This window comes from Podarcis liolepis (genome assembly GCF_965112155.1).
Source record: "Podarcis liolepis genome assembly, chromosome: 8".
Taxonomy (NCBI): Eukaryota; Metazoa; Chordata; class Lepidosauria; order Squamata; family Lacertidae; genus Podarcis; species Podarcis liolepis.
Window position 1 is genome coordinate 72,974,859 of NC_139560.1, and position 19,426 is coordinate 72,994,284.

General features: G+C 41.9%; 1 long non-coding RNA gene across 2 annotated transcripts; it reads right to left on the minus strand.

Annotated features, from left to right (window-relative positions):
* Positions 1–5,580: 5,580 nt before the first annotated feature.
* Positions 5,581–9,613, minus strand: LOC310714406. 2 transcript variants are annotated; one of them, XR_014529712.1, is made up of 4 exons: positions 9,528–9,613; positions 8,685–8,815; positions 6,765–6,964; positions 5,581–6,634 (listed from the first exon to the last, which is right to left on the minus strand). It is a non-coding gene; the product is annotated as an uncharacterized lncRNA (long non-coding RNA). The 2 variants fall into 2 exon arrangements; XR_014529713.1 differs by having other exon boundaries at positions 8,533–8,815.
* Between the last annotated feature and the right edge of the window lie 9,813 nt (positions 9,614–19,426).

Consider the following 19,426-nt stretch of genomic DNA (forward strand, 5'->3'; position numbering starts at 1 on the left):
CTATAAGACTCACTTTTCCCCTCCTAAAAAGTAAGGGGAAATGTGTGTGCATCTTATGGAGCTAATGCAGGCTGCACAGCTATCCCAGAAACCAGAACAGCAAAAGGAATCGCTGCTTTCACTGCACAGCGATCCCTCTTGTTGTTCTGGCTTCTGAGATTCAGAATATTTTTTTTCTTGTTTTCCTCCTCCAAAAACTAGGTGCATCTTATGGTCTGGTGCGTCTTATAGAGCGAAAAATACGGTGTTTCTTATTATTAAAAAGTGAACTTCTATTCATGTGTAGGAACCCTAAAAGGCCATCAATGGTTAATAACTCATTCTTGAATTGCCCCCCTTAAAAATCAAATTGTCCTCCCCGTGGGGTGTGTGCCCCACGTTGGGAACCACGGCTTTCGACTATAGCTTACATCATCTTGGTCCATTGGTTATGCTGACTGGGGCTGATTGGAGTTGTAGTTTAAAGCATATGAAGGATACCTGTCTGGGGGAGGCTGATTATATGCAGCACACACACAAGCTGTAAGTGATTTCAATTTGCAGTACCAGTGCCAGTCTCTTAATCTTTCAAGTGCTCCCAGTTTTCACTTTTGCTTGTATCTCCAGCACAAACCAAAACCAGTGTGCTAAGAAAATGAGCTCTTGGTTTCCCCTCACATTTAGATTGATTCATTTACAGAATGCAATCTAAACAAATATATTCTAGAAATATGTGTGTGTTTGTTGGCTTTTTTTCCAGCTGGAACTCACCAGAACGCAGTTCTGGCCTCTCTCAGGTGGGTACCGTTGCCATTAAAAGAGAACAACAGAGGTGTTCAGGGTGAGTTCCGGCATCTCTTTTTCTAGAAAAATAGCACACGCACGCACAAGCGTCAACATACAAATAAACAGAGTTACTCAACCAATGGGGATTCTCAAAGTGCATCTGCAGAGCTTGCAAAAACTGCTCAGCAATGATTTCCTTTTCATTCATTCCCAGGTAGAGTGCAAGTCCTAATTAGCTGCTATGAAAGGGACTTTGGCCCAGTTTGCACAATAATAGAAGTGGTAGGTCTGATCCTGAACAGTACAGCCTTCAGGCATTATGTGGGGATATGGCAGGGGGAAAGAAAAGGGCTTCACGATGCAAATAGAGTTAGCATTTCAGGGGAAAAAGGCCAAGCTATATATCTCTCCTATCTCTAGTTGCTTATGTGTGAGATTTGTTGTTTTCTTTTTAACAGTGCTGGATTCAGGCCAGCCAAATTTCAAAGGATGAGTGAAAACATTATGTGAAAAATAATATTTTTGTTTTTATTTTTACCCAAAATCATCCCGGGAGCAACATGACATCATGATACAGTGCCACTCCCAGCTGAGCCCGTTGCTTCTAGCATCTGCACAGCTTTCATTTTTCATTTCATTTTCATTTTCAAAAAAATATTTAAAGACAGGCAACAAACAATCTTGAAATTTGCTTCCTTCCAAGTCACTGCATCTCACCTCCCCACCACCCGCCACTTTTACAAGGGATTTGTGTCCCTGCAAAACTGATTTTTTGAAAGCCCGCTATGAGTTTTTAATATAAAGAAACATACATTCCTGCAACCTCCCACCCTAATTATGAAGTGGCAGAGTTCTGGAACAGTTCTACCCCTTATTTGCATAATCCAATCAGTTGCCATGGGACGTTTTGACCGCAGTATTAAATATGTAAATATGGTAAATGACAATGCTGCATAACTCATAGATCTATTAAAAGAGAAAGTTGCAGGGAAAGGTATCACAGCAGTAAAACAAAAGCAGCAAGAAACAATGATGGGCCCTTTCCTGGTCTTATATGTGGATATGAACCAGCACAGCATTGCAATACCTGCCATACCTATGGCAAGACCACTCATGTCCAAGAATAAAGGCACTAGCAATTGGGGGGGGGGGTTAATTCAGTTTGTATGTGAAGGTGAACCCACCAAATTCACACTTTCTGAAATAATACACAAAAACAGAGCCATCCTTCAAAATTTGAACTTCTCTGAATTTCACAATACCATTATTCAAACAAGTAATGTGCTACAAAAATGCATAAGCTTGGGTAAAATTTAAATACAAATCCCCAATCATTCATCACAGCCCCTCCACCATCTTCTGGCCAATGGGATATATTACCACCGTTTCCATTGGCCAGGGGAATTCAAGTTGGCCTTCCTACAAAATTAGCCAATCACAGGCGCAGCTTCTGGGGTGGAGCTGACCGGGACTCCTGAGGGAGGCTTCACTCAGGTCCTCTCCTCAGCCATATAAGCTGGCCTGCCCCCTCACCTGGCACCGCAGTCACCTTTTGGATCTCCCTCCCTCTCTCAACTCAAGGTTGCATCCTTTCATTTGTCTCTGCTTCTCATCCCCATCTCCCTCAACAGGTTTGATCACTGGTAAATGTCCAACATGTGGGGTGGATAGCATACTCCCCAACATTTCTCTGATGAAAATAGGGACGTCCCATTCCATAATGATAATTTTACTACTTATACCCTACCCATCTGACTGGCTTGCCACAGGTGCTCTGGGCAGCTTCCGACATATAAAAACACAATAAAACATTTAAAAAACTTCCCTATACAGGATTGCCTTCAGACGGCTCTGGGGATAGATAACTCCATACCCTCCAACATTTATCCAAAGAAAATAGGGACATCCTAAGGAAAAGTGGGACATTCCAGGATCAAATCAGAAACCAGGACAGCTTCTCTAAATCAGGGATGCCCCTGGAAAATAGGGACACTTGGAGGGTCTGGGTTAGTATGGGTGATACCCAATGCCAAGTCAAATCTCACATCTGTAATCAATAAAGTTGTGGCCTAATTCAAATCCAATAATTCTTGTCTGTGGTTTTTCATTGTTTGTTTGTGTTATGACAACAGCACGTCACATTACCTGGGCATGCAAATGCATGTATTAATGAAAATAACTTACAAAAGTGCATTTAATTATATAAATTGCTTTGCAAAAGTGTGCATATTAGGCACAATTGTATATAGAAGTGTGTGCCCTGTGCACTAAAATGCTGCTGACGACATTTTCTTGTGGGGGCAAAAATCACAAACTGAAGTAGAAATGTAAGTTTAGGAGGCAAAAATGTAGAAATGTAAGTTTAGGAGGCAAAAAAGAGAAACTGAAATTATCAGATTCCTTCATCCCTACCAGTTACACTGGGCCTTGTTTTTCCGTTACTTCAATGGTACCTTAGAGATTAAATTTAGGGCTATAACTTGAACATTATCATCTTCTGTACCATTACTCTTCATACCCAGACAGATAGAATATGACATACAGATATCTGCTCTCAGTTATTTCCTTTTATATCAGTAAGTGGAATGATGACCCAAGACACTCAATACATGAAGTGCTCCCTATCCATTTGCTCCATAATCAATCACTTCACAGTTCTCTTTAAGGCTATGAGAAATTATGTAGCTGTTTCACACCAAGTCAAACTATTTGTCCATCAAGCCAAGGGATGAACTCTCATGCCCTCCAGAAGTTGCTGAACTCCAAGTCCTAACTCAGTCTTCGTAGCCAGTGTTCAGGTATAATGGGAATTGTAGTCAACAACATATGGAAGACCATGGGCTCTCCATTCCTGATATAGTCCAGTATTGTTTTCTTTTTCTGACTGGCAGTTACACTTTAGAATCTCAGGCAGCAAGCTTTCTCAAAACTTGCATCTTTTAACTGGAAATACCAGGGAACAAATGTGGGACTTCTCCATGAAAAGCATGTTATAATGATCTCAGTCTGACTCACTGTCCCTCCCCCAACAGGAAGGACGCCAAAACCCCACCTTTCTTCTCCTTCCCTTCCATTGCTCTCTGAGCTTCTCTAACCTCCTTGTCCTGGGACTGCAGAAGACACATCCTCCAATTCTGGCTTATCTGCTGGTTGCCTGGCAATGCTTTGTCCAACTTCCAACTCCTTGGGAGTCCTCTCCTTGGGAGCTAACAGTGTCTTGCCTGGGGGAGGGGTAGACTGTCTTCTCTAAACTCAGACAGACAGCTCTCAGTGGCAGTCAGCGCCTTGCTCACTTAGCTCAATTTCAGAGGCTGACTCTTCTGCTGTGCTCTGGGAGAGGGGGCACATTCCTGACACATGTGCTCAGAGCTATGTTCCATCTCCAGAGGGACCTCTCCCAAAAATGCAGCTGTACAATCTGGACCAAAGAGCCCCATTAACAGAAAGCAGGTTATCGGATGATGTATGTGACTCTATGAATGGGCAGCGTGAGGTTTTATTGGGGTAGGATCATAGATTAAAGTAACATTAGCCTTATTTTCTTAGGTTGTCAGTGTTGTATTATGGTCTTTGGTGAATGTATCTGTGGGACTGTAATTGTTGAGAGGATGGAAGGTTGTGTGTGTGTGTGTGTGTGTGTGTGTGTGTGTGTGTATGTGTGTGTGAAGTCAGAGGTGGGAAACTGGACCAAGCTGGCAGGCTAGATCATTATCTTCTCCATCTCCAGCAAACCAAGTCTGACAGCAACACCCACTTGTCAATCATTTGCTATCACAATGACATCAGGCAACCCATTTTTACCAGCGCAGGTTTATATCAAATTGCTTGAAATTTTGCAATGCAATTCTCCAGCCAAGTAAAGGGAGGAAACACCTTTTGATGAAGCAAGGTAGAAATGAATGATAAAGAAACCGGTCAGTAGATTTTCTGAGTCCCTAGTGGGTGGAGAGTCATTTGACCTTACAGATCATCCACTGTGTAGGAAATAAAGATTTGAAGATCTGTTGTTTAATGGAAGGTCAAAAATATGGACTTGTATGCTTAGTTTTGTTTAGTAAGGTGATTTTTAAAAACAAAACAAAAAACAAAAGTAAAACAAGTCAAAGCCCATTTTCAGAAGTACCTGCTTTTAGATGGTCAACACAATTTATCCAGAAGTGTTATCTGAGCAGGAAAATCATTCACAATAGTAGCTGCATATGCAGTTTTTCAGGCAGACGTAGGTTAATGAGGCTAGATCTGGAAAGTGATGGGCAGAGTGTCTGTGCTAAAATTTTATACTACTCTTGTGACTGAGGCACACATTGATGGGATGGCATTAATGGCCTTGACCGTCTAATTTATGTAAGAGAGTTTCAAAAGATCTCCATGCTTCAAAGGAAGTCCTCAAGGCACATATAAGATACATTGATGCTATGAAATAGAGTGGGTTTCAGACTGAGCTTGTCCTCTTCTAATTTTTCACACTTGGCTCATATTCAGATCAGTAATTTGAACACATTTAGAACGATATGGCTCATAGAAAACTGTAGTTAACAAAAATGGCGCTCTTTCATTTAAACTGAGAGAAAGCATTTAAGCAAGAGACTGCCTAACTGTGCAGTCCTATGCATGCTTAATTAGAAGTGTGTTCCATTGGGTTCAATTGTGCTTGCTCCCTGGTAATTTTATTTAGGATAGCAATCTTAATGGCCTTTTTTTTTTGGTCCAAGGGTGATAATCTCCCCACCTTGCATGTAGACAGCCTGTAGTCATATCCTTCATACCAGTGCAAGGCATGCAAATGAGTTGGCTACATCAGTAGATCGGTGCAAGTTCTTATAGCATAACCATTTCCATGTTTATTCAGAAGTGTGCCCCACTGTTTTCAGTGAGTACAGTGAATGCAGAACCTCAACTCCTTTCTTCCCAATTCTGTCATTGAATCTCAGCCATGATACTTACTATCCATGTCTTATAGCAGAAGGGACAAGGCACATCCAAAGAATTCCTTTGCAATACATAACAGGATATTTTCCTCCCATCTGACAGAAATACAAGTACCTTCCATATTTACCATTCTTCCTTATTCACAGGAATGACAAATGTTGAGACACTCATTGTGTCTTTATGTACACATACACACAGCTGAAGAATTTTGAGTGCATTTCTGTTTCCCTTTGTCAATCATCAATTGACCCAGACCCTGAACACAATGTAAAATGGGGTGGTTTTAGTATGATATATGCCTCAACTTACTACATAGATTGCTTCACAGTGCCTTCAGCATCCATAAGTGGTCTTGTGTAAGGATTTTGCTCTTTTTGTAAACAAGTACTTAACACACTTTAAAAAAAAACAGTACTCATGGAAGGCTAGTTAGAAAATGACATTTTTATGCAATCAGATATTCCTCATTCATTTACTTTGTAGCATTTAATAAATATATTGAATTAGGAATCTGAAGCTGATTGTGTGAATGAACTCACTAAACCATGATCACTCTGTTTAAATGTATGTAGTTACTAGGAGCAGAACTGCCTGAGGTCTCACCTTTTCTCCTCTAAGATTCAGAAAGTCAATCTCCATACATTCAAACTAAAGGTGGTGGTAGTACAAAGGAGCTTCTCCAACCTGTTCGACCTGACCAGAAAGGTGGATAGGTTACTTACAGTTATGGCAGAGGCATCCATTGAAAATGGACCACCGAGAAGATTTATTTCCATCTACCCATTTGACCCCCATCATGGCACATGTTTGCTAGGAATGCTTTTTTCCTTAGTTTTCTACAATGAAAGGATGTAGCAGGATGCAGTGGGTGAGGACCATGAAATTGCTGAGGTTAGTTGGTATCTCATCCAGGAAGTTCATCTTACAACAGTTCCAGAAGCTATTAGATAAATAAATAAATAAATAAATAAATAAATAAATAAATAAATAAATACTAGAGTAACGATCATGCAGACAAACATAGGAAACTTCAGCTACTCCCAGGGCTTCAGACAGTAGTCTCTACCCACCCTGTTAGTGCATGAGCGCCAACTTTTGAGGTTCCTCTACTCTGTCTTAGAGTTACTCAAAAAAAATTCCTCCATCTTCACAGCATCAGCAGTCCAGCCCTATCTTGGTGAATTCCTGTGACAAGAATAACCACTTCATCCATCTAGTTCTTCTCTAAAATCTTTATTATTTACATTACAGGCTGCATAACACTACTGGGCTACATATTAAATAAGATCCAGAATCTTTATTTGCATCAGCCACTAGCCATAGCAATAAAATATGTACCAAAGATAGAGGTAAAAACTTAACTATACCAACTATACATTCTGGAGGTTTACATAAATAATCAAATAATAGATCTTATTCTAATTGCCCCTGCAATATTTTTTTACAGTTTTTGCTGTCACCCGATTATCTTGATCTGCTAGAAGAAAGGACACAGTAGCAATGGTTGAGCGACCTGGTATGTAGTAGAGGAGTAAGAACCTCACTCCTCAAATCTTTATAAAGAGTGCAAGTTAGAAGCACATGAGCTACTGATTCAAAACTGCCATCTCCACATGGACATCACCATTTTTCTAACGGATTTTTTTTAAAAAATTGACCCTCAAGTACAGCTGAAGGCAGTATATTTAATCTTGCATAAGTGAAAGTGCGTCTAAATATAGATCTCTGCTCCTGTCAGGATTCGGGGAATCGGCTTCCTCCCCCATGGCAGTAGGTAAGAGATCAAATGAAAGGAACATCTTACCAGTTACAATCTTTAATGATCACAAAGAACACATCTCCTAGAAATGGCAGTGCTCCTAATTAAGGGTCACCCCCCCATCCCTATTAATCTACATCACTCCTATGTTTTGTAATTTGAGCTTGTACCCTCTGACACTTTCTGAGTTCTCTGTGATTTTGGAGAAGGGGGGTGGATGCTATCCAGAGACAGTGAATCTGCTAACCCTCTCTCTTCCAGTGTTTCTTCTGCTAGCTGTTCCCCATCCAGTATTTCCCAGCTTCTGCCTTCTGAACTATGCCCCTCTGCAAACCACTCTTCCAAATCTATACTGTCCTCCTGTTCCTGGGTAGATTCAGAATCAGAATCAGGGGGAGAGGGAGGCTCCCACCATACCTCTTCAGTGCAGCCCTCCTCAGCACGGTCCCTGACAGCTCCCTTCAGCCATCCAGCCAAAGAGACAGGATCACAGACTTTCACATACTCCAGCAGCCATACTGAGCAACACTGACTGCCTCACACTCAACTGTATCTCACCAGACATCCCCTGATAAAGACACCTGTCGCAGGGGAGAATTCTCATCGTCTAGCAGATGTTTTAAGCATGCCTCAAGGATGTGCTTCAAGGCTGTGTTGGAAGGCTCATTTCAAGTTTATTTTGGCAATATACAATGCCACCAATATAGGCTAGGATAGAGTAGGCTAGGATAGGCAATATAGGCTAGGATAGATAGGCTAGGATAGACTAGTGGAGATGTACAGAAATCTCACATTAACAAAGAGAATCAGCATCCATGCAGAGCGGCCTCGGAAGGAGTGAAGAATCAGGTGGACAGGTAGCTAGGAGGAAATGACACTGAATGGCTTGCAAAAGTGGAAACAGGGGTGTCGTGTCAGGCACAGGAGGCAGAGCCAGTATTTTAGCAAGACTGGGGGTTACAGTGCAGTGAAAAGTGCTTTGCATATCAGTTCATTTCCCAGCATCTCCAGTTTAAAAGATGTCAGGGAGCAGGACTGGGGAAGACCTCTGTCTGAGACCCTGAAGAGATGCTGCTCGCCCCAGAAGAGAGCAATGAGCTAGATGAACTGACTTCATATATTAGTCTCGCCAAGGAAGCAGCTGCATTTCTTGAGATGTCACAACTGAAACATTAAGACTGACAGCTAATGATCTTTTATTTTCAGGAACCATTGTTCTGAAAATACTTGCTGTAAGGCTTTGATCCACTTCAAAGGCACTGTTTACATCAGTTCTGCTTCGATAATTTTGTTGCTGCTATCATCGGTTTTTGGATGCCAGACATCTTCCGAAGGAATAAAGATGTGGTATCTCTTGAATTCCTGCCATATGGAAAATATTGACAGATGTGTTACTTACTCCCGCTGGCAATACATACCTTCCAGATTCACTCAATAATCACATTTTAGCTTGAGCAGAATTTTAATATCATAACGAAAAGGAAAAACAAAAACAAAATGGAAAGGAAAGTTCCCCCCACCCATGAAACCGACTGAGGACTATAGGCATGGGGTAAATATGAATATAAATCATTAGCTCAGACAAATGGCTTACCAGTAATCAAACTAATAGTACTCAGAGTGATTAAGAACTGTATCACCCCAAAGACCAACAACTTTATTATGTCATCAGTTTTCATGGACTAGGTGCCAGAATCTTTGTGTACACAAAATATTAGCCTCAGTTGACAGATACATATATATATGGGTACAGAGGGGGAGAGTTTGGGGGGAAATGGGTTGAAATAGCACAAACAAGCAAACAGTATAATCTGTGACAATTCAATTAGAGCTTAGATTTTGGCAAAAAAGAATTATTATTTTTTTAATTTGCATTAGATTTTTAGCCCAGCCTTCCTCCCAAATGAACTCTGGGCAGAAAAGCTAGATAATTTCAAGTTTGCAAGGTTCCATTTCTTTCAGCTATCAAATGTCTGTGAGGTATTAATACCCCGGGTACAGACACAGCTCACCCAGAAGTTAGAGAAAGAGGAAGTTAGAAACACATCCAGAAGCTTCTGATGAAAGTCCTTACCCACAATGGCATCTCTGCGCCACCAACCTCAATGCCATTCATTAAGGATCTATTGAGCGGGAAAGGGGAAGGCTTGTGAATTTCTGGCCTTTTCTGATTTTCAGTTCATGTGGAGCATATGCTCTTTTCTAGACAGGTCAGATCTTCCTTTACTTACCCATGGGTCTGTAACTTGCAGGCTTAAATACTGCAACATGCTTCTTGTAAGGCAGCAGTTGAAGACAACTTGGGCATTACAGCTGGCACAGAATGCTGCTGCTCATCTTCCAGATTTGTTCTGCCCTAGTTCCTTCTGAATCCAACTCAAGGTTCAACACACTCTCTCCATATGACAGCAACATGAAAAACCATCATTGAAGGGTATGCAGCAATGAAGAGGACCACTCTGTACTACAGTATCTTATTGCAGTTGCAATTCTTTGAAAGATGCTTCTCACAGCCGTTTCGTTTATTGCATTTTGCTGGTGGTATTTAAATTTTACTTGTATTTTTCAATTTTTGGCTTGTAAACTTGTTTGGGCAGTGAGAAAAAGTGACGTGTGACCAGTGCTTTTTTTCTGGGGGGATGCAGATGTACGCACACCCCTAAACATTTTGTGAATCTAAGTTTGGCCTCACTAAGGGGCAGTATTTCAATATGAGTAAGAAAATGAGAGTACCCCTAAACATATTTTTCTTAGGAAAAAAAGCACTGCGTGTGACGATATACATAAATAAATATAAAAGTGTAAGTGTTGTTAGAGTGCTGTCAGCAGCTCTGGGCTGGTTGCCCAGGAAAGTATAAAGACAAGGGAAAGTTTCTTACAGTCCTTTTTATTTCAAACTTTACAGAATGAGGTTATAGAACCCAGGCACTTGGATAATGGTGTTCTGGGAGATGGAGGGTCTGGAATGCTTTCTAATGACAACATGTCAGCCAAGTGTTGTTCTGGCTCTCCCATGATTTCCCAACTTCCCCCCTCATCTGCCTCTGAACTACTACCTCCCTTAAACCCCTGTTGTAAATCTATACTGTCTTCTTCTTCCTCCTCCCTGGAAGGGTCAGGATGTGGAAACAGTCTCCATCATACCTCCTCTGCCCACTCCCTGACAATTAGTTTTCTTTAACAGTGGAAGCAGGTTTTCAGATTATACAAAGTTCTTCTTCAGGCTTTGACTATGAGAGCAAAAAATAAACATCCAATAGTCTAGCTAGAAACAACGGGGTAGTCAGGCTGATGGTTACTTGGTTGCAAAAGTTTACTGGCCATTGCTGTTGGCATGGAGATTGTCTAGGTTGAATGCAAACAGGCCATTCTGATGTCATCAATGGTTCCTCTTCATCCTGGAGAAGAGTGACTAGTGGGGTGCCGCAGGGTTCTGTCTTGGGCCCGGTCTTATTCAACATCTTTATCAATGACTTGGATGATGGACTCAAGGGCATCCTGATCAAATTTGCAGATGACACCAAACTGGGAGGGGTGGCTAACACCCCAGAGGACAGGATCACACTTCAAAACGACCTTGACAGATTAGAGAACTGGGCCAAAACAAACAAGATGAATTTTAACAGGGAGAAATGTAAAGTATTGCACTTGGGCAAAAAAAATGAGAGGCACAAATACAAGATGGGTGACACCTGGCTTGAGAGCAGTACATGTGAAAAGGATCTAGGAGTCTTGGTTGACCACAAACTTGACATGAGACAACAGTGTGACGCGACAGCTAAAAAAGCCAATGCAATTCTGGGCTGCATCAATAGGAGTATAGCATCTAGATCAAGGGAAGTAATAGTGCCACTGTATTCTGCTCTGGTCAGACCTCACCTGGAGTACTGTGTCCAGTTCTGGGCACCACAATTCAAGAAGGACACTGACAAACTGGAACGTGTCCAGAGGAGGGCAACCAAAATGGTCAAAGGCCTGGAAATGATGCCTTATGAGGAACGGCTAAGGGAGCTGGGCATGTTTAGCCTGGAGAAGAGGAGGTTAAGGGGTGATATGATAGCCATGTTCAAATATATAAAAGGATGTCATATAGAGGAGGGAGAAAGGTTGTTTTCTGCTGCTCCAGAGAAGCGGACACGGAGCAATGGATGCAAACTACAAGAAAGAAGATTCCACCTAAACATTAGGAAGAACTTCCTGACAGTAAGAGCTGTTCGACAGTGGAATTTGCTGCCAAGGAGTGTGGTGGAGTCTCCTACTTTGGAGGTCTTTAAGCAGAGGCTTAACAACCATATGTCAGGAGTGCTCTGATGGTGTTTCCTGCTTGGCAGGGGGTTGGACTCGATGGCCCTTGTGGTATCTTCCAACTCTATGATTCTATGATTCTATGATTCTATGTGTGATGTCACAAAGAGGATATGCTTTAAGTCCTGGTAAAGCCAGAAACAGTTAACAGTCAGACTGCATCTCAGCCCTGTCAAGATGGATCTCCATAACAGGTGATGAACAGTTTTATTTGGGGGATATATTAACTTTTACTATTGGGGGGAAATTTAGATCAGTCTGCCAGTTTGTACCCCATCAAGTTGAGGCCAATAGATATACATTCACAACCCTGTACCCATCAATTAATCAACTTTATGTGTGTCTTGGGGACTGATTCATACAACCACATTTACTTTCTCCGCTCTATACCCCACATCTCTCCCACTTCCTCATTCGGCAACCTCATCACTTCCTCTACGGGTGCCAGTAAGTGCCCCTTTTCTTCAAACTCTTTGCTCTCCTACTTTTAAGGTTCGCTGGGATCTGGAATGCTTTCTAGTGACAACGTGTCAACCAGCTGCTGCTCTGGCTCTGCCTGCTCCTCCTCTCCCATGATTTCCCAACTTTCCCCCTCATTTGCCTCTGAGCTGTGGCCTTCCACAAACCCCTATTGTTAATCTATGCTGCCTTCCATTTCCTCCTCCCTGGTAGAATCAGTATGGGGAGGTGGTCTTCACCACTCCTTTTCCTCTGCCCAGCCCCTGATTAGATTGAAGTTCACCACTATTTAATGGAATCCATTATAGTTGGAATGTTAGAACTAATATATTTTTTCTAGAAATATGAATCACAGGATGCTAGTTGCAATTTTTAAGGAGAAAAAAAATGAATTATTAAGATCTTGATAAGAATATACAGCATCCTCAGAAAATAGTTCTTCTTTGAGAAGAAGTGTCTTTTCTCAGATTTGTCACAACTATTATTTTTTGTTTGCAAGTAGGCAATGTATCTTATATCAGAGACTGAACTGAAACTGATAAAGCTTCATGAAATGTAAATAACTTATTATAGAAAGAAATCCAGGATAGGCACCTATGGAATGGTATGATACATAGTCGGGGGGAGGGAATGAATTAAACTGGAGAATTCCAACAATTAATATTAGGTTGAAAAATTGCAACACAGATCAACCAACCAGAAAGCCCCAGGTCTGTGAAAGATTCATTTCCATATATCACCATTCCTCTTTGCAAACCAAACTAGACTTTTGATGGAAGAGTTAAGTCTGACATCTAAAAAGCAGCTAGGTGGAATGGGATTTGGGAGGAATAAATGGCTGACAGAGAAGGGTTGTGGAACCTTTTCTGAATCAATTGCTTCTTCAATGCAAGCACCTGATCCCCCGGGGGGCATTTTGCCCAGGTATGTTTGTCATGCTGAGCATATACTAATGTAAAACATGAGTTGGAAGCAATTTGATACATTCACTTGTGAGTGAAAGTATCAAAGCTCCCCAGCATCATCAACATCTGTTGTGGAGAGAGAAGAAGATAATTTATGAGGTGTCTAAGGGTTTGGTTTTTGGCTTCTATTTGGACATATATTTTGGAGCTGTTTACTATATGCTCTGGTTTCACCGTCCAGAATAATTTGGACTCATCTGCAAACTTGGCTACTTCATTGGTCACCTCAACTCTAAATCAGTAATGATTCTGTAATAAGGTGCCCCTCATACATCTCCCCATTGCTATAACTGCCTGTTTACTCCAGTCCTCAGCTTCCTATTGTTTAATCGGTTACCAAACCATAAAGGGAACAACCTATCCTTTTGTCCCATGATGGCTAAGTTCAGGAAGGAGCTTTTGTTGAACAACTTCTTCAAAACATTTTGAGGAAATCCAAGCATATAACAGACCCTCCAAGTTTCCCTATTTTCCAGGGGCGGTCCCGGATTTACAGATGCTATCCCAGTTTCTGATTTGATTCTGAAATGTCCTGCTTTTCCTCAGGACATCCCTATTTTCATCGGGTAAATGTTGGGGGGAAGGTGCTATCTGATTCGCAAGCCATCTGAAGGCAGCCCTATATAGGGAAGTTGTATTAATGTTTAATGTTTTATTATGTTTTTATATATGTTGGAAGCCGCCCAGAGTGGTGTGGGCAACCCAGTGAGATGGACAGAGTAAAAATATAACAACAACAACAACAACAACAACAACAACAACAACAACAACAGAATAACACATCCCTATTTTCATCGGAGAAATGTTGAAGGGTATGATATAATGTCCACCATATTACATAGCCACTGTGCTCAAAGAATGCCACAAACCTGTTGAGGCAAGACGTCTCTTTTCAGATGCAAGTTATGTCCTTCTAAATGCCAAATAATTCTATCTTTCATCATGATTTCCACAAATCTACCTAGAATAGACTTTAAGGCAGGCAGCCCCAGACTGATTTCCTCCAGATCCTTTGTATAACTGTAATCATGCCTGGCTATTAGTCCTACTGGCTGGAGGGCACCAGATTGGGGTAATGCTGCTTTAAACTAAAGCAGAAGTTGACAGACATTTTGGACCAGTGGGCACATTTCAAATTTTGAAAAAATAATAATGTTGTGAAATCTTTTTTGAGGTGAGGCAACCAAAACCGTACACAGTATTCCAATGTGGTGATGACACAGATCTGTGTAATAAATTGTATTGTGGTATCAGCAGTTTCAATTTCAATTACTTTCCTAATCCAGGTTGAGAAGAAGAAGAAGAAGAAGAGTTTGGATTTGATATCCCGCCTTTCACTCCCTTTAAGGAGTCTCAAAGCGGCTAACATTCTCCTTTCCCTTCCTCCCCCACAACAAACACTCTGTGAGGTGAGTGGGGCTGAGAGACTTCAAAGAAGTGTGACTGGCCCAAGGTCACCCAGCAGCTGCATGTGGAGGAGCGGAGACGCGAACCCGGTTCCCCAGATTACGAGACTACTGCTCTTAACCACTACACTACACTGGAGCTCCTGCTTTTATCTGCACCATCTAAGAATGCTCAAGTCTTTGAAAGCATCTTAACATCAAATATTCCTTAGCATGAAATGATAACACATCAGAGAGAATACTTGGCCTCTGTAACTTTAGAGGGTTGCTTGAAATTTGGGCAATGACTGAAAAAAACATCAGAAGCCATCTGGTTTCTCGAGCCTCCCTATGACAAGTTGCCGAATGCTAGAATATGCAAAATAAACAACTTTATGCAGCTCTGACTACAGGATTCAAGTTTCAGGATATAGAATTTGGCTTACTTCCTTGGCACATATGCCTTTTTTTTCTTTCTTGGTAAAGTACTAAGAGTCTCCAGCCTGATGACAACTATAATATTAATTGAATTCTGCTTCAATTGATTCTTGGGTACACTCAGAGTTGCCTTCTCTAAAGGCACATGGAAAGATTGGTGTGAGGGAACATATAAATAAGCCACACAATCAATAGGCAAAATATAATAGTTAAAAAGTATGTCATTGTGGAGTTTTAAATTAAATTCCACACTTTTACTTCTGCTTGTTCAGCCAAGGCACTCCTATTTTTAATAGGAATTTATTCTGGGAAATATAATTTTCACCTGCACAGTTTATTACCTACAATTTCAGTCTGGCATGTAGGTAAAAAGTTGTCTTGGCTGCTCTGTGGCTGCTTGATTACTTCCCTGATTTTCTAGAATTTCAGCCTGTGAGGTTCTGTTTAATGAGAAACTTGCTTCTGTATGGAACACCTTTTATTATCTCCATGGTTTATAGAGTCATTTATTCCCCACCTTGCCCCAAAAGTCTGCATCTTTCAGCATCTTCAAAACCAAAGCCTGTAACAGATGAGGTTATAAATACAACTGCTGGAGTTAAAAAATGTCCTCAAATAACTTGCCTTGAGTTTAAATGATTTGATTGGGGAAAAGAAATAAAATAAAAACACACACATGACAAAACAGGGGGATAGAAAATGTGCGTCGGTGATATGAAACATCCAGAAACAGAAATATATTTCAAGGTTCTGTGAAGCTTGCAATAGAAAATAACCCTTGAAGTAAGAAGGCTCTGAATGTGTATGATTAAAGTGAGGACAAGGGCATGTGATTAAGGTTTCATGCCCATCCTTAAAATCCCCTTCCAAGGAGGAAGTATGGGGCTGCTTGAAACTGCATCTGTCAGGGACTGGCTAGATGAGGAACAGCAGTGGGGAACCGCCTGGCCAAGAGGCTTCCAGAGAGAGTGCAGAAGAGTGTAGTCTGGACCCAGGTTCATGGTGATGGGAAACAGGATGCACCTCAGGTGAGAAAGAGAGCAGGGAAGCTGGGAGTCAGGAGTGAAGAACAGGAGGGAATAAGTAGAAGCCCCAGCCCTGAACAAGGACAGGAATCAAGTTTAGTAGAGGCCACACCAGTTGATACTGTGTTTGTGGACAGTCTGCCAGAACCAGCTCCCACCCATAAAACAAGAAGATTACTCCACATAACGGAACAGAAACCAGGCAGAAAAAAAGCATGTCCATGGTGACTCGCCGTAGGCAGAAGAAGGACTCTGAGACATAAAAAAATAGGCTGTATGGGAAGGACAAAACATTCTGAGCAACTATCAAGATGATGGACTATACCGAAATGGCAAAATTGACGAGGAGGATCAGAAACCAAGAAGATTGGAAGTTTGAAGAAAATTTGGATAACACTGTAAGATGCAATAGAAAAAAGATTTACAATGGAATTCAGGGAATCCTATATATGTATAAAAATTGATTATATTTGAATGTAAACAATATTTGTAAAAATTAATTTAAAAAATTACCTGAGAAACATTCTGAGCAACAGCTCATGATGTGAGAGTCCTGGATTTTTAGAAGCTGTCCCAGTTTCAGGTTTGATCCTGGAATGTTCAGCTTTTCCTTAAGATAGTCCCTATTTTCATTGGAAAAATGTTGGAGGGTATGGTAAAAAAAGATAAAGGTACCCCTGCCCGTACGGGCCAGTCGTGTCTGACTCTAGGGTTGTGCGCTCATCTCACTTAAGAGGCCAGGAGCCAGCGCTGTCTGAAGACACTTCCAGGTCACGTGGCCAGCATGACGAAGCTGCTCTGGCGAGCCAGCACTAGCGCAGCACACGGAAACACCATTTACCTTCCCGCTATAATGCGGTACCTATTTATCTACTTGCACTTAAGAGTGCTTTTGAACTGCTAGGTGGGCAGGAGCTGGGACCGAAAGACGGAAGCTCACCCCGCCGCGGGGATTTGAACCGCTGACCATACGATCGGCAAGTCCTAGGCACTGAGGTTTTACCCACAGCGCCACCCGCGTCCCGGAGGGTATGGTAGGATGTCTCTATTTTCATCAGAGAAATGTTGGAAGGTATGGAATAGGACATCCTTCCTTTCATTGGAGCAATGTTGGAGGGTATGCATTTCTGGCAGGTGGGCCAGAAGTAAATGGTTACCCATTGCCTATGCCAAACCTCTTCATCTGTCGTCAATAAAGTTGTGTCCTAATTTTATCCCATTGTATTGTGCTGTGTCCTTTATTCCATCCCAGTCAGCAAGGTGGGAGGCATGCAGGGGCCGGGCCTGGAAATGGGAGCTGGAGTTCAACAGCAGGTGGTGTGCCTCCAGTGAAGATCTTTTCATTGTCCCAGGCCTCTTTGGCTACCCATGTGTTTGGCTTGCCTGTTTAGCTTGGTATGCTGCTTGCAGCGTTGTTTTGCTCTGTTGCTTTATTTATTGAGGCATTGATTTTATTCTTCACGGGTTTTAACTTTGTCTGCAAACCACTGTGAGAACCCTTTGAAGAACAGGGTATTAAATAATAAAAAATAAGCAGGGTAGAGGAGGAACAAAGGAACTCTAAAAGATCTGTATTCATAGGAAATCAGAGGTGAAGCAAGACATTGCTGGTGTTTGAGGCAGAATGTGTAAAAGGTGTCCCCAGTGATGGTGAAAATATAACCATAAGTGAAAAATTGCATATCTGCTACCTTTCGCTAGTACATCAAAATCTGTCATCTGAAGCCTAATGGTAGCTGATGGAAATGCCTGCATTTAAAATATCCTATATCTACCACTTAAAATAAATTGAGTTATTTAAGGAGCGAGAATTCAGTCTTTTATTCGTACTTTAGCATTATATGAAGTTACTATTTGTTATAACTGTTTCAGTATAACAGTGGTACCTTGGGTTAAGAACTTAATTCATTCTGGAGGTCCGTTCTTAACCTGAAACTGTTCTTAACCTGAGGTACCACTTTAGCTAATGGGGCCTCCCGCTGCCACCGCCACATGATTTCTGTTCTCATCCTGAGGTAAAGTTCTTAACCCGATGTACTATTTCTGGGTTAGCGGAGTCTGAAACCTGATGCATCTGTAACCTGAAGCATCTGCAACCCGAGGTACCACTGTAATGTATTTAACCTTTTAGATACAGCGTATTAGCCTTGATTTTTGTGGGTCTGCATTTTGTGACTCTGATGCCTCCCTCCAACATTGCTTTCCAGCTCTCCTTATCTGACCCCAGATAGACACAAATGACATGGCCAACCAGGATGTTTTGCTGTGTCTGTTTTGAGTTAGAACCAGGGTGTTAGTCCAGTATCTCTCCTCAAAGCTCTTTGACATGTTTTGGGAACAGGGAAGTAAGATATGGGGTCAGAATGTCAATAGCCCCCACTGAAGGCCTGGTTGTCAAGAGAACTGGGGTTAGCTGAGAGCAAATGTTTTCGGGCATGCCAAATAAGTTGATACCAGTATGGAGCCATGTATGCATGCATCCCATGACCTGTAACCATTCTTGATGTACATAGAAGGATGTTTCAATGTTTTATGATTCTTTGTGTGCTGTGCAGAAGTAAAACGTACAGTGGTACCTCGGGTTACATATGCTTCAGGTTACACACTCCGCTAACCCAGAAATAGTGCTTCAGGTTAAGTACTTTGCTTCAGGATGAGAACAGAAATCATGCTCCAGCGGCGCGGCAGCAGCAGGAGGCCCCATTAGCTAAAGTGGTGCTTCAGGTTAAGGTTAAGGTTCAGGTTAAGAACAGTTTCAGGTTAAGTACGGACCTCTGGAACGAATTAAGTACTTAACCCGAGGTACCTCTGTAATGGTAAAGGACCCCTAGATGCTTAAATCCAGTCAAACTTGACTATGGGGTATAGAACTCTTCTCGCTTCAGGCCAAGGGAGCAGGCATTTGTCTGCAGACAGCTTTCTGAGGCATGTGGCCAGCATGACTAAACTGCTTCTGGTGCAATGGGACACCGTGATGGAAGCCAGAGTGCACGGAAACGCTGTTTACCTTCCCGCCGCAGCAGTATCTATTTATCTACTTGTGCTGGTGTGCTTTTGAACTGCTAGGTTGGTAGAAGCGAGGACAGAACAATGGGAGCTCACCCCGTTGCGGGGATTCAAACTGCCGACCTTCCTATCAGCAAGTCCAAGAGGCTCAACGTTTTAGACTCCAATGCCACTTGCACCCCTATTCTGTTCTTTTCAGATGTGTCTCATGGCAGACCTTCCCTTGACTGCTTATTTGGCCACAGCAACCACGTTAAGTTGAGCTCTGTCCTATTGCACATTAGTTTAATAAAGCTAGGTCCCTCCTGGACTTGATTTATTTTCTAGGTTCCATGTTTATTTAAAGGTGTTCCCTCTCCTGGGCATGGACCTGAGATATAGTATAGGAGT